General features: G+C 42.3%; 1 protein-coding gene across 2 annotated transcripts in view; it reads right to left on the minus strand.

The window, feature by feature from the left end:
- The window catches only part of ADIPOR2 (adiponectin receptor 2), a 37,787-nt gene extending 26,240 nt beyond the window's left edge, over positions 1-11,547 (minus strand). Inside the window, exons 1-2 of one of the 2 annotated variants that reach the window (XM_048501378.1) lie at positions 11,418-11,537; positions 7,346-7,473 (exon numbers count right to left, since the gene is read on the minus strand). The gene's annotated coding sequence lies outside the window, so the exon portion shown is untranslated. Of the gene's footprint in view, positions 1-7,345; positions 7,474-11,417 lie in introns of both variants that reach the window. The other variant, XM_048501379.1, reaches the window with a different exon arrangement.
- Between the last annotated feature and the right edge of the window lie 3,083 nt (positions 11,548-14,630).

The raw sequence follows: 14,630 nt of genomic DNA on the forward strand, positions 1-14,630 counted from the left end.
CTCTGCTGATTGGGGGGGGGGGGGGGGGGGGGATCACACTGCTCAGACACCCAGAAAACTAAATCTAGACTCCTCAGTATCTTTATGTGCTGAATGACAGTGGAATTTAAATCCAACTATGCAATACAACTGGGCCTAATTGAGATGCCTCAACATTTTAATAGAAACATGTAAAGCAAGCTGAATTTTCTCATCTAACATCAAGAATATACAGCTAATTTCAGGATTTTGAGTGTTGGTCAGATAACAGTGACCCACTAGGGACTCCAGTTAACAAATCAATCTATAAAGGCAAAAGAAACTGTGTGGGTAGAAGATTATCTCTTCCACTGCCAATAACTCAAGACCAAAGTTTGGCACCATGACAGAGTTTTAGTGTACTGAAGGGAAAAGCTTCTTTAAAATATTCTGTTCCCCTGTGTATTACATATCCAAGTGCCTTAACAGTATGAAACTATTAACAGGTATATTGTCGAAGGCTTTCACGGCCGGATTCAACTGGTGGTTGTGGGTTTTCCAGACTGTGTGGCCGTGGTCTGGTAGATCTTGTTCCTAACATTTTGCCTGCATCCGTGGCTCAGTCCACAGTGTGTAACAGACTTCTCTCTTCTCCCTGAAGATGCCAGCCACAGATGCAGGCGAAACGTTAGAAACAAGATCTACCAGACCACAGCCACACAGCCCGAAAAACCCACAATAACCAGTATTAACAGGTGGATCACCCATGATAAGTCCATTGAAAAAGCAAAAGTTAAGTAATTAGTTATGTGGTGTTTTTAAAAACCCAATGATTAAAAAGAAAGATCTTCATACCTCTGAACCAGGCAAGGCAGGAAGTCTTTACAGGGATGGGAACTCCAAATATTTAACAGTCTTTTAAACAGTTCAAAAATGAGAGTATGCAGGTTATCTCCTTTTCACCCATAAAGAAGGGGAAGACAAACACTTTGCTAACAACAAAGAAACTTCTGCAAGACTAGATCTCCAGCAGAGAGTATCAATGTCACCAGCAGTATCCTTTGTTACCTGTAAACTGTGGATACACACAGCTGCTGAGCTATTTAATAACAGACAGCACAGGCAGACAATGTGAATTTTGAAGCACTCAGACCAAATACAAAGAAACTTGGGGACCAGTCAGATTTCACAGGCTACCTGGGCACCTTTAGAATTATGGCAACATGCAGCCCACTACCAACAGATATTTGAGATTTCTTTTGAGAGACTTTTAAGTCAAAAGAGATTAACATATACAGGACTGGTGGAAAACCCGCCACCGCATTTGAATTAAAAAGCCATTTCTAATGGGTCTCATGATCACCACACACCATAAAATTCAGTTTTGGAACTTATCATGCTCTTAAGGATGCAGACTTGTACTTAGAACTATCTGTATAGTCACCAGTATACAGAAGGCTGATGAGTCTCAACTAGTTTTGACCTATCAACTATCCTACAAGTAGGAACCACTACTACAGCCCATGCAATGGAACTTATATCACTAGATCATCACTTAACATTAGATTAGGGCAGGCAATTTTTGCTGACTAAACCTCTCCCACTGCAGACCCCCGTCGTAGGCCATGAACATCTGGAGGGCCAGAGTTGGACACCCCTAATTTAAAGGGATCAATACACTACAGTGAGGCAGGTGTTACCATACCGCCTTGGTATAGCGGGGGGAGGGGGGGAGAGTGCTTCATAGGTACCCCTGCCCACATGCCAGCCTATAGGGTGATGCTGATGTTGCAGAGATGGAGAGCCTATTCTCTGGCAATAGCCAGGTCTACCTACAAGAATTGTTTTCCGGTTCTCATGCTCTCAGCCTGCTTGCTATATCAGCATATTTTTAGCTGAACAGCCAAGGAAGAATATGTTCTCAACACGATACAATAGTCCTGCTGAATGGATACTCATTTTCAGCCACAAGAAGACTCCTGATGTCATTGCCTCCCCTGATTATCTTAATCTAGATACAAGATACTGTAACCAACTTATTTTGGCCACCTTACAGTGTACTCTATTGTTTCTCAAACAATCCATCCAGACATCTCCCAGAAGGTTGTCTTGACACCCCCAGAGGTGATCCTTTGCCCTAGAAATATCTTACCCCCTCAAAAAAAAAACCATTTGCCCAGTGCCTTTGACATCTTTCCTTCTCTGTTGCTGTGTTCTACACGTTGCATCCTGCTCCCTGGAACCAGACGGTAGCCATTTGGCTCTGAACCCTGGATCTTCTTCACATCACGATCAATCGTATTAGCCATATATCCCATACCCCTTTCTATTCCAGATCTATTTTCCAACCTATCTATATCTTAGGAACTCTTTGTGTGCATGCTTACTGCACTGAATCAAGTGCTTGTGAACCCCTTCCCCCTACAATAAAGATTGTCAAACTTGCATTATATTCCACTCTGGATTTTCTTCTAAGAGCTGTTCTTGGTATACACTGGTACTAAAGATTCCTTACCCAGCCTCTTGCAACATTAATAAGCAGTCTGCTCTAAGCTGATATTCCCCACTATATTGAGAAACTGTGTTTCTACCTTGGGTATCACTGGCGTTCCACGAACTGTGCTCAGTTCTCAGTATCTGGCATCCAATGTAGTTGAAGAGAGTAGTCGTGTAAAGCCAGAGCTGGTATAACATACTGAAGGCTTTTGCTAATACACATTTAAATACTGTTCTTTGGCACGGCAGGAATACATTCATAGAAACTGCTTTGCCATGTACCCCAATCTTTTTAAGAACTGCTGTAACACTTGGACATGTAAAATGCATGACACAACCACGCTAATGGAATAGAGTCCAGAAATGACTAGTACACTTTTATATGAGTGTGCATTTATGGGGTGCCCATATACAGGGCAAATTACCTCGTAAAGGAAGTCTGCCGAGTAAACATCATGATGTGATATCACCCCGTGGGCCAATCAAGACCCAGTGCTTTCACAGAGGACTCTCTATATTTAATTGAAGGGGCAGGCTTTAATGAAATGCTTGTGGGCAATAATCCCAGGAACCATTAATGGGAAGAACAACCATCTTCAGACTCAACTGACTAGTCATCCTAGTCATGAGCAAACAGACGATCCAAGTACAAACAGTAGACAATACTGAGTAGACAATATTTACCTTGAGGGACAAAAGGTCTGACGCAGTAAAAGGGAGCTTCAGGTCCCGAAAGTATTTGCACCAGACATGTGCATTGATGCAGAAGGCAAGAGGAATGGTTGTCTGGTAACCGCTGCCTACTAGACATGTTCCATGTGCAACCTGACACATCTGGCTTTCCTTCTTACATGTGATTTGAGGCTAATCTTAGATATACTGGGAGGTCAAATAAAGCTTGCAGATGTATGGGATTTGCTTTAGAAAATGGCATGGCAAACTCGGGCAAGCAGTATCGATACACAATTTCTATCATTCCCCAGACGGCTAAGAGTCTGCACAGAAGAGGAATGCAGCGCTATGTTCAATGCACACGGTCAAAGAGGCGAATGCAGACTCTGTATTCATGAGCACACAGTGTGTGTCGTTCTGACACAACATTTTAGTTCAAGGAGAGCAATCCATGAACAATGTCATCTGAACTTTAGTCCATACTTGCTGTTTGCACTGAGATAAGCATCATGGGGTAAAGGCAAAGGAATGCACTTTAATCAGCACAAATATGACTGTTAAAGTTGCAAAGAGGAAGGTCACTATGGAATACTTTCGGTACCCCTCAGCTTCAGGTACTCCGTTTTGCACAAGTGAAAACACTCATTAAAAAAACTATTAAGCTTTAAGTGCCAACATCAGTGTGTTTAGAAAAGAGCAGGACTACAAATGAAACTATACTTCTGGGGAAGTCAATCATACAGCCTTGTTCTCCTCCTTTCGGAAGGCGTCACTAACAGAAGATGGCCTCCCTCCACCCCCAACAGAAACAAGCTCATACATATTTCTGTGCAGTGGAATAACTAGATTAACTCAACATACTTCATTAAATTATTACAGTCTGTTTGTACTGATCTTGTTACTGTTTTCTGTTAGCTCTTGAAAACACTTTATAAAATGGGTTGAATCCAGACATGGTCTTGGATGTGATGGAGGATTTCCACAGATTTTGGGGATGTGAGGAGGGTGGCAATTTTCTCCTGCTAAAATCCCCAATGTATTGCTCTTGCTGTTATAAAGGTTTCCCGTTTCCCAGGAGCAGCAACCAGGGCTGCAGTGGGAAGCAAGCGTTGTGTTCTGCAGACTCAAGTCCATTCCCTCTGTGCAGATTACCAGTATATCCAAGCACTGGCAAACTGGGACCACTGCAGGAATTAGATTGGTGTTCTGAGCTAAAATCTCTCAAAATCAGTTCACATGGATTCCATATGATGAGGTATGCAGTCAGTTCCCAGGATTACTACAGAAGTGGAGTTCCGGATTGTCTTCAAGGTGTTGGTATTGACCTTTAAGACCCCTTACGGCCTGGGGCCCTCATACCTGCAGGACCGCCTTACCCCATATGTCCCGAGTCGACCTCTCCGTTCGGCAGAGGCGAATTTACTGGTGGTCCCTTGTCCCTCCATGAAGCGGCTGGCCTCTACCCGGGCCAGGGCTTTTACGGCCCTGGCCCCTGCCTGGTGGAACGCTCTTCCTCCATCTGTTAGGGCCCTGCGGGACCTCAGGGAGTTCCGCAGGGCCTGTAAAACCGAGCTGTTCCACCGGGCCTTTGGTGAGGCTGGCCGCTGAGTCCGCCCTTCTTTGTTGCTCCTTACAGCTTTGTCATCTGCTGATTGAATATCGGCCTGTCCCCTCCCGGGGGGTTAATGCCGGACAACATCTACTTATTTTAATTGTGGAAGATCACTGCTGCTAATGTTTTAATGTTTAATTTATTCATTGTTTTAATTGAAACTATTTGCTGTATTTAAATGCTGACTGTTTTGTAAACTGCCCTGAGTCCTTTGGGGGTAGGACGGTCTATTTAAATTTAATAAATAATAATAATAATAATAAAAAGTATACTGACCTCAATAAAAAGCTAGGGCGTACACTTCCAGCATCAACTCACGTAACATGTGCCGGTCACTAAAGAGCCACATGCTGTACCGAACACTGAAGCCCTGATCAAACAGCCTTGCAACTTAAATGAAAAACACTGCACTAAAACATCCCATGAGAACGCCTGAATTAGCTCAGTCAAAAGCTAACCAAAACAGAAAAGCCCAGAGATTCTCTGAACATCCGCAGTCAATGATGCTGCACAAGAGATCCCCACCTCTACCTTCCTACCTGCTTTTAGTTAGGTATGCTGATGAGGCAACCCCAAACCTGTTTGGACGGTGGAAATAGAATTCCAGATTAGTCAACCCACAACTGCAATTTATTTCCTCTATAATAAACCCTTTCTCATTTCTCTCCTAGCTGTCTGGTACAGAACCAGATCAAGCAGGAGAGTCGTTGTGTTGTAAAGAAGGATTTGAGAAGCCACCATACTAGAACCACACACCTCAGGAGCTGGGAGCCCAGTTCCCTGAACCTCTCAGATCTTTGCTGCCTTCCCCTTCCAAACTCCTGCTTCAAAGTGTTAATGATTCTGATTAGATCCCTAAATTTAGAAAAACTGTTGAAGCACTTGCACTGAACTAACTACCCATCTGCAATGTCCAGATCACACAACCAAGCTTTATAAACTCACAGGGCTTGAGGGGAAAGGGTGAAATACAAATCAGCTCTTTGCCAAGCAGCAAGCAGAAATTCATTGGTGCCACTATTGCAAAATTGTCTCCGTTCTAATGACACACAGGAAGAGTTAGAACAAAAGTCATTTCAGCGACTGAATTATTGCATGTTCTAAAATTTCAAACTCTCGGTCAAAGTTTATGAGTCTAGGGATCTTTGGAAACAGCAATCTGCCATCAACTGATAATCAATCTGTGATTGCATTAATCACAGATCTTCCCACAGGACAACTGCCCAAAGGACAACTCATCATAACTGCAAACTGGACTTTAGCCTAGAACACTTCTTACAATAAAAATAAATCAGCTCTTAATGGAGTTCAAGTCTAGTGGAGCTACTAGCAACCCAAGCAGCAATGGTCTTGAAAGTGAAATTAGGTCTGGCTTTTTATTTCTTTTATTATGTTATTACAACTCTAATCAAGTGAATTTCCTCTGAACACTGTCTCTCCTTTACAAAGGCCAGGTTAGGGCCATCTATTATCTAAGACCGTCCCTGAACAATACCATAAATCAACTCTGTTTTATCGTTGTCTGATAACATTCTTGGCCTTCATGCAAAAACTGCAAAAAGACCCACCCAAAGATTACGTACAGGATTCTACCTAGTCAGGGTATGGAGAAATCAACACGACAACGTGTAATTTAACCAAAAGGGACCAGAAGGAACTGACGCAATGAGAACGAAATTATTTATTATTTTTAAACGGTATGGTATGATTTTATTGTATTGGTTGTTATTGTTCTTAGTTTTATTGTTTTTGCATTTTTGTATTTTATTGTATCTTGTAAGCCCCCATGAATATGGCTATAGTAAAGTGGGGTATAAATATTTTTTAATAAATTAGATTTCGAGCCCGCCTTTTCCCAACCAAGGTGCCAAAGAGGTGGAATGTTGAGAACAGCTGAGGATTTGTGCGGATCAGGGTGGGGGGTTGGGGGGTGGGGGAGAATTAGTCTGCTCAGGCCCTTGAGTGCTCAAAGAATGTTTAAGAGGGAAATTTGGGTGACTTCATAATGCTCCCCCTCCTCCAATTCCTTTCAGGTCTCTAGTTCGAAAGTAATTTACTGTGTCCCCTACACCAGATAACCTGGAAAAGGCAACTATTGGATGCTTTAGGGAAAGATCAGTTCTATCAGAGAAAGAGTGCTCACTATGGACTTTTAAACTGTGTTAGTCTGACAAAGTCAAATTCCAGACCTACTTTCATGGTATTAAGTTAAAAAAAAGAAAATTCAGTTGCAGTTACATTTGCATGTTATACCTATACTTTTTACACAAGAATCAGAAGGCAAAACAGTTGCTTGCATTCTTCTTTAAAGACACAGGCAGTTGTATTAAATCCTCTGAGAAATGTATGAGCAACATAATTCTGAAGCATACCTGAGTGGTACTTGAACCCACAAAGACAGAAAAGGAATCATGTGGGTGAAATCAATTTCCTGTCATGCCACAGGGTTCGGCTACACAGGTTTGTCAAGCCTGGCTCCAAGCCATAGTATGCACTAAGCATCTTGAGCAAACGCTTCAAGTTAAAGCCGTTGTAGTCATAAGACATCTACAGTCAGGAAACGACACTGTGGTCAGAGCCAACGGTTAAAAGAACATGATCACTTACAGAATAGAAGGACAGCTTGAAATATCTCAGAAGATGGGCAAAGGCAGATTTCTTGCTACCACTGTCTTGACAAATGGAATGCCCACAGGACACATCCTATTCTAATCCAGTTTAGGGGAAATATATTTCTGTGTGGGAGAAAGAACCAAAATACAATCAGGAACCTGTGTAAATTCATGCCACACAAAGACTTCACTGGCTATCAAACTCCCCATTTATCCTGTAACATTCCCTGCAAGATTCCTCCATAGTTCTCCTCAACATAGAACTATACTTCCAAGACATGACTCCTTGGCAAGTCATGCACCCCACAATTCCTTGCTTTACTACAGTTGTTTGCAATACTGTCATTAAAAGTGACTCTACTGTAAAACCAGTAACTGTCCAAAAGCATGAAGCCATAAATGACATGCTATCCCGCTGAATACATTGCACAAAAGTCATTTCCTGCAATTACACAGGTGAAAAAGGGCCCGTTTTGTTTTTGTTCATCTGATTGCAAAGGTGGAACCTGCTCAACAGGATAGATTGAGCCAATACAACATTTGTAACCTTGTGCTGCAGTTTACCTCTTTGTTCTGTGACGATGCAACTCTGATCACGTGTGACATATTTACATCTCAAGGCCAATTAAAGTAAGTCAGTAGGGAAAAAAATTAAACATAAAAAGGGTGACCTAAGTTCAAAATGCAAGTCCTACATATTCTTACCTAGGACTTGCATTTTGAACTGGACCAAGACTGTAGTCTCCTTTAAGTGCTATGCTCAGAGGCCATGGTCCAAATCAATTATAACGTGAAAGGAATGCTGAAAAAAAAATTGTCCTGTAGAACTAGTAATCCTGTTTAGAATGGGACTGTAAATTAATCCTGTTTCGAATGGGACTGTAAGTTAAGACACTCGGTTCAGGACTATACGAATGCGGCCCAGTAGTACATTCAGAGTGGTGAAATATGGGGAATAATTAAGGCAGTTTAGGCACTATAATTATACCTTTAATAATTAGATCTTGTTATCTGCTTCAAGCCCATGGGATAAAAAAGACCTCTTTTTTTACTCAGCTATTTTTCAGTGGAAATCAAAAGCATAAATGGCAGCCTGAAGGGGACACCCATGGATACAAAGACTTGAAAATACCTGTACTTTATTTTTTAAGTGTGTGAATACTCATCCAAACAATAAGGTTGCCCTTGTAATTTGTTTCTACAGATTTTCAAAGGTGAACTTTGTTTTCTTGTAATAGAGAACCCGGGGAAGTAACACTTTATTATGTACACTTTGGTGAACAAATTAACATTGTGAGACAAACTTGTTTCCACAATTTTGAGCAACCTAAAAGTGAGCAAACCATCTTTCTAACCTTTTCCCAGCAAGGCTTCAGTACTGCCAGTGAACTGCTTTCTATATACTCTTGTGCAACAGTCTCTGTCCAAGCCTCAAGTTACCACCAAATAAAGCCACTAAGCAATCAGTGCTCCAGGTATTTAGACTTTATATAGCACTATGACTGCAAAACCAAGTCACTTGTATCTGTGACAATATTACTTCTCCCCCTTTTAAATTTCCTATGTGCAGATAGTGTGATAAGAAATGCATGTTAAAAAAATGTCAGCAAAATGTGATGACGTCTTCACTCTGTCAGCTGCTAAGGCTAACATCGGCAGCAAGGAAGGAAGAATGAATATGGCTTCTGACCCAAAGTTATGCAACCACACAAGTATGAAATGGCTTTTCAAATGTTTTTGCATTTCACATGCCACAATAAAGTCCTATGGCAACTTAAGTACTAGCATTTATTCTGTGAGTCAGGAAACAAGGGAAAGGGTTTAGATTCAGTTGCTTGCACATACACTTCTTGCTGCAACAGATCACAGCATATGCGTTTACCTGCTTGCAGTATGCTACACATGTGTAAGAGAAGAAGCCAGATGTCAGAAACTATAGTTCTGAACCTAATGCAAAAGGGGTGATAGAGGCATGTACCATTCATACTTCCCTTTCTTTCGCATTCCTCTTCAACATGTCAGCTTCCACATTTCCTCCCTAGCAAGACGTAGTATAGTTGCCAAACCAAAGATGGTGGGTGGAATGCAATCACCAAAGAAAGTGGAAAAGCCGAAGAGGCATCTAAAAAGTTTAATGTAAAATGGCCAGCACATTCTGTGATAACTTAACTTGGGGGAACTCTTTAAAAGATGTGCAAGGACTCCATGTCAGCGCAAGGTTTAACAAAATAAACAACAAAGACAACTGATAAATCAAGACCAAAATATGGCCACTGAGCAATAATTCAAATCAACTGTTCCTTAATATATTGTCGAAGGCCTTCACGACCGGATTCAACTGGTTCTGGTGGGTTTTCTGGGCTGTGTGGCCAGGCTGGCAGGGGCTGATGGGAATTGTAGTCCATGAACATCTGGAGAGCCGCAGGTTGCAGACCCCTGGTCTATTCTGTATCCTGGATATCAGCTTTGGCTGTTTAGTTACTTTTAATCTTACTAGTATGTGTCCAGTGTCTCCGGTTATAAAAGTCAGGAGAACCAAGATGTGAAGGAAACTACCCTGGGATGTCAACAGGTCAAAGTGAATTCTCTAGTCTTATCTGCTAGAAGAAAATGTTCCTTATGCACAAGGAACTAAATCCTTACTACAAGAAATGCAAATACAGTTTCAAGGATGTCCACCTGCACAGTTTCTGAGCTCTGATCAGATCCGGCTAGTCTGGGCCATCCAGGTAATTATACCACTTAGAATTATTTCATGAGTCTCAAATTATTACCGCAACCACCCAGGCATTACTACTATTGTCTAACAATACCCTATGCTGTATACACTGCTTAAATTATTTACTAGATACCTAGTGCAGAAAACGTATTTGGTTTCCTTCATTTATATACCAATATTAGAGCATTAACTCTATAGTTCACTTTTCTAAGGAGAATCTTTAAACTGAAATGAAGTAAGACGCCTTTAAATACCATGACACTTCACCTCCTCAAGAGCACCCTTCAAGTACTGTACATAGAAGACAAGACAATGTCCGGCAATCTTCTTTTTCCCTTGAGCACAATTATGCTTTGGGAAGCCAGACCTATTACAACACTGTCTCAGCTCCTAGCCTGCTCTAAACTTTGCCAATCCAGAGATACAGAGAAAATCACAAGCATATTCTTAGTTACTTTAGACCAGGGGTAGGGAACCTGCGGCTCTCCAGATGTTCAGGAACTACAATTCCCATCAGCCTCTGTCAGCCTGGCCAATTGGCCATGCTGGCCGGGGCTGATGGGAATTGTAGTTCCTGAACATCTGGAGAGCCGCAGGTTCCCTACCCCTGCTTTAGACTTTTGAAGTAGAGACAAGGGGAAGAACAGAAAAGTTGCTTATACTCCCTAAACAAAATGATAGTCACTCAGCACGCCAGTATATTAAAATAACAAGATCACACAACTAAGCAGTACTCAATAGAACAAAACAAAAAGTTTCAGGGCATCTTTAGAAGCAAGTTCCGGTTCTCATCAATGGATAGTCTCTCACAAACATTACAAGGCTCTGCTGTGCGGTAAAAGGTTCTGTTGACTACAAAATGGCATCAATGATACTAATTACTGCAATACTACTTATTTATTTGTTTATTTATTTATTATTGGGTTTTGTATACCGCCCTACCCCCGGAGGGCTCTGGGCGGTGCACAACACAACTTTACCATGGAAGAAACCCATTAAATTAAAACACAGCAGATAATACAATAAATAAATAATACAATAAATAATACAATAAATAATGTGAAAAAGTTACTCACTCCCACCTTCCCTTCACTCTTCCCACTGAGGCAGGAGAAATGACAAGAGAACTGGCCAAGGTCAGCAGCATTCCCAACAAGGCAGGTCCCAGTGAAGAAATTTGAGGTCACCCCTTAGAGAAGACCAGCCACACTCCTAGCGAAGACCTCCCCACGAGGCTCCCCCTGCCCGCCTCTGGGGCAGGCCCAGGTTCGGGCAAAGCAGCCGCTGCCCCGTCCCCGGAGATGCCCCCATGGCAACCCAGGGGTCCCCCCGCGACCTCTCCCCTCACCTGCTGCCTCCCGACGACCGCGTCCACCAGTGCCCAGCGCCGAGGTGAGGTGAGGAGGGAGTCCCCGCGGTGACGCCGGCGCCTCCGGGAATCCCACCCCCTCCACCTCCTCTCCGCCACGACCGCCTTCCCTCCGCCCCCCCACCTTACACCTCCCCTTTGCCCTGTAGCGTCATCATCGCACGAGCCTCCGCGAGCCAATAGGGACATAGCCGGTCTGGAACGCATGCGCAAACCACGCCTGAGTGGCCCGTTCGGGGGCATTGGGGCCCTATGCATCCTGGGAATTGTAGTGTTTGGTGGTGAGAGAAAAGTAAGGGGGGGCGGGGTTTTCGTCAGTAGTTGTGTATTTAACTGGGGCCGGTGGCGTGATCTCTCTAGCTCCCTTTCCTGCAAAACTGGCGCTGGGTTTTTTTCTGTCCGATGATCAGTTAACGATTACGTGTATTTGGCTCCAACTCACGAAAACTTGTCACAATGCATTTGTTTAAAGTTCTGTGAGGCGTTTTGTTTCGTCTAAAGACGTACTCAAGCACACGCGGAGTAATTATTTTGACAAGTAGTGCGGTCCACCAATATGTCTTGAAAACCTTTCATGCCTCATAATAATATACACTAGATCCTCTGAAGATGCCAGCCACAGATGCAGGCGAAACGTCAGGAGAGAATGCTACTAGAACACGGCCATGCAGCCCGGAAACCACACAGCATCCCAATATACACTAGAGTTTTTGTGTGCTTTTTTTGGTAAAATAATGTGTTTGTATAGACATCTCTTCAAAGAGCCAGCGAAGCTCTGATTTACAGGATGCTACAGAAAAAAAAGTTGAGGATGGGTTAATGGCTATATCATTTATGCGCTGCTTGAACACGTAAAAGTGGCTTTGCTTAGTGGCTAGGTGCTAGTTAGTCAAGCCATTGGACTATGGAGATCAGCATATCATTGTTTATTCTGACAGTCAATGGTTCTTCAGGGTCTCAAGTAGAGAGACATTTCACATCAGCTATTACCTGAAAATGTTAATGAATCTTTGACAAACAAAGGACAGCCCTAGCCCAGTTGAAACAGAAGCAGATTTGGACGCAGAGGCCCCTTCCACATATGCAGTAGAATGCACTTACAATCCACTTGCACAATTGTTTGCAAGTGGATTTTGCTAGTCCACACAGTAAAATCCAGCTGCAAAGTGCATTGAAAGTGGATTGAAAGTGCATTATTCTGCATGTGCAGAAGGGCCTAATAGTGTTTAGTAAAAGGATTCTTGTATTGTCGAAGGCTTTCACAGCCGGAATCACTGGGGTGCTGTGTGGTTTCCGGGCTGTATGGCCGTGTTCTAGCAACATTCTCTCCTGACGTTTCGCCTGCATCTGTGGCTGGCATCTTCAGAGGATCTGATGTTGGGAAAGCGAGTAGAGTATATATCTGTTGGAGTGTCCAGGGTGGGTGGGGAAACCTTGTCTGTGAGTAACAAAGGCGGCAACCAGGTCAATAGTTGAGGGCATCTGAATAGAAGTATGAGTAACAATGAAGACTATAGCCTGGGAGTAACCCTGTAGATAGCAAGGTCACCGGTGGGAGCATCTGAATAGAAGTATCCTGGCCTTTGTTTCTGGACCACTCAGAATTCTGGACCACTCTGAAAGCCACTACGTCAGACTACACAGAGAAGCAATTGAAATCCATAAGCACATGGACAATTTTAACAGGAAGGAAGAAACTATGAAAATGAACAGAACTTGGCTGCCAGTGTTGAAAAATACTAGGGTCAAGACTGTGTCAAACCAGCTCCACACAAACACAGGATGACCATAGACAAAAGAAACAAAGGCCAGGATACTTCTATTCAGATGCTCCCATTATTTGAATCCTGCCACTGGAACTGGTTGTTAAATCATTTGAATCCCACCACTGATCTCAACCCTGACTTTCCTCTATCTCACAGGAACAGGGGTTGATTCAGAAGACCTCATAAGGAATTACCTTTACATCTGCATGGAGCACCCATTTGGAAATAGCTAGCTCCATCATAAGGGGACATTTTTGCAGGAACTTCCCAACATTCTGTGATTACCCTTGTGGTAGACACTTCATGGTGGCACTTATTTCTTGCTTTCAAAATCTAAAAGTTTCCACATGTTTAATAAAATTGGGAACCACTGTTATAAGATATACTTCTATTAGACCTGTATTTAATACCTGGTTGTATTAGTGTAGATGTATTATGAGTGGATCAAAGTTTTTTTACATTGGCAATTGCACAGGCCATTCTTCTCCATACTGAAGACCTTCATCAACAGAGCAGAAGAAGGAAAACTTGCTACTGTTGTACATTATCAAATGGGATGAAAATCTAAATGAAAATCAATTCAATAAACCAAAATTAAATTCAAGCAAACCAAAGTATAATTGGGACTATAATCACACTGAAGCAGCATGTGATCCACAGTTGTGCCTCAAAGACCCCTCAAACTTGGGAAGATACTGATTATGCAATCAAGTACAACTGATTATGACAATAAGATGACTTTAGCCACTCCTGAACTGAGTAACTTCCAAGCAGATCTGCATAACAGAACAGCTTTCAGCCTAGAAAATAAGGTAACAGAGATAAAACAATCAAAACCACACAGTTAACATCCTGAATCTAGTAGATAATGTAATCATAAACAATCAATACAATATAATGTAATCATAAACAATCAATACAATCTAGTAGATAATGTAATCATAAACAATCAATACAATCAATAAACCGCCCTCCCCCTTAGGGGGAGGGCGGTTTATAAACCGAATATATAAATAAATAAATAAAATAAATAAATAAATAAATAAAATATTACCACTAAAACATGAAAAGTTTTATCCCAGATGACATTGGATTGCTGGGAGGCTTGGATTGGTGGGAAGGTTGGTAGGTGAGAGAGCAGGCTGAAATGGTCCAATGTAAGACCTGAGGATAGCCAAGGGGCCTTTCGTTCCCTTACTGTATCAACATTTGCCAGAGTGACAAGACTTCAACCACAAAAAAGCTTGCAAAACCATCACAGCTGATAGCCAAATCAGTAATCTTTTTAGACTCTTCAAAGAGGGATGCAAGGGGTAATTACTCAAAATAATTGAGCCATGCATGAGCTAGCAGATGCAATGGAGGTAGCATAGAATCTCCTCTTAGCAACCTTCACTGCCATCTCATAGGATTTTGGGTGCGTTCT

Source organism: Sphaerodactylus townsendi, linkage group LG06 (genome assembly GCF_021028975.2).
Source record: "Sphaerodactylus townsendi isolate TG3544 linkage group LG06, MPM_Stown_v2.3, whole genome shotgun sequence".
Lineage (NCBI taxonomy): Eukaryota > Metazoa > Chordata > Lepidosauria > Squamata > Sphaerodactylidae > Sphaerodactylus > Sphaerodactylus townsendi.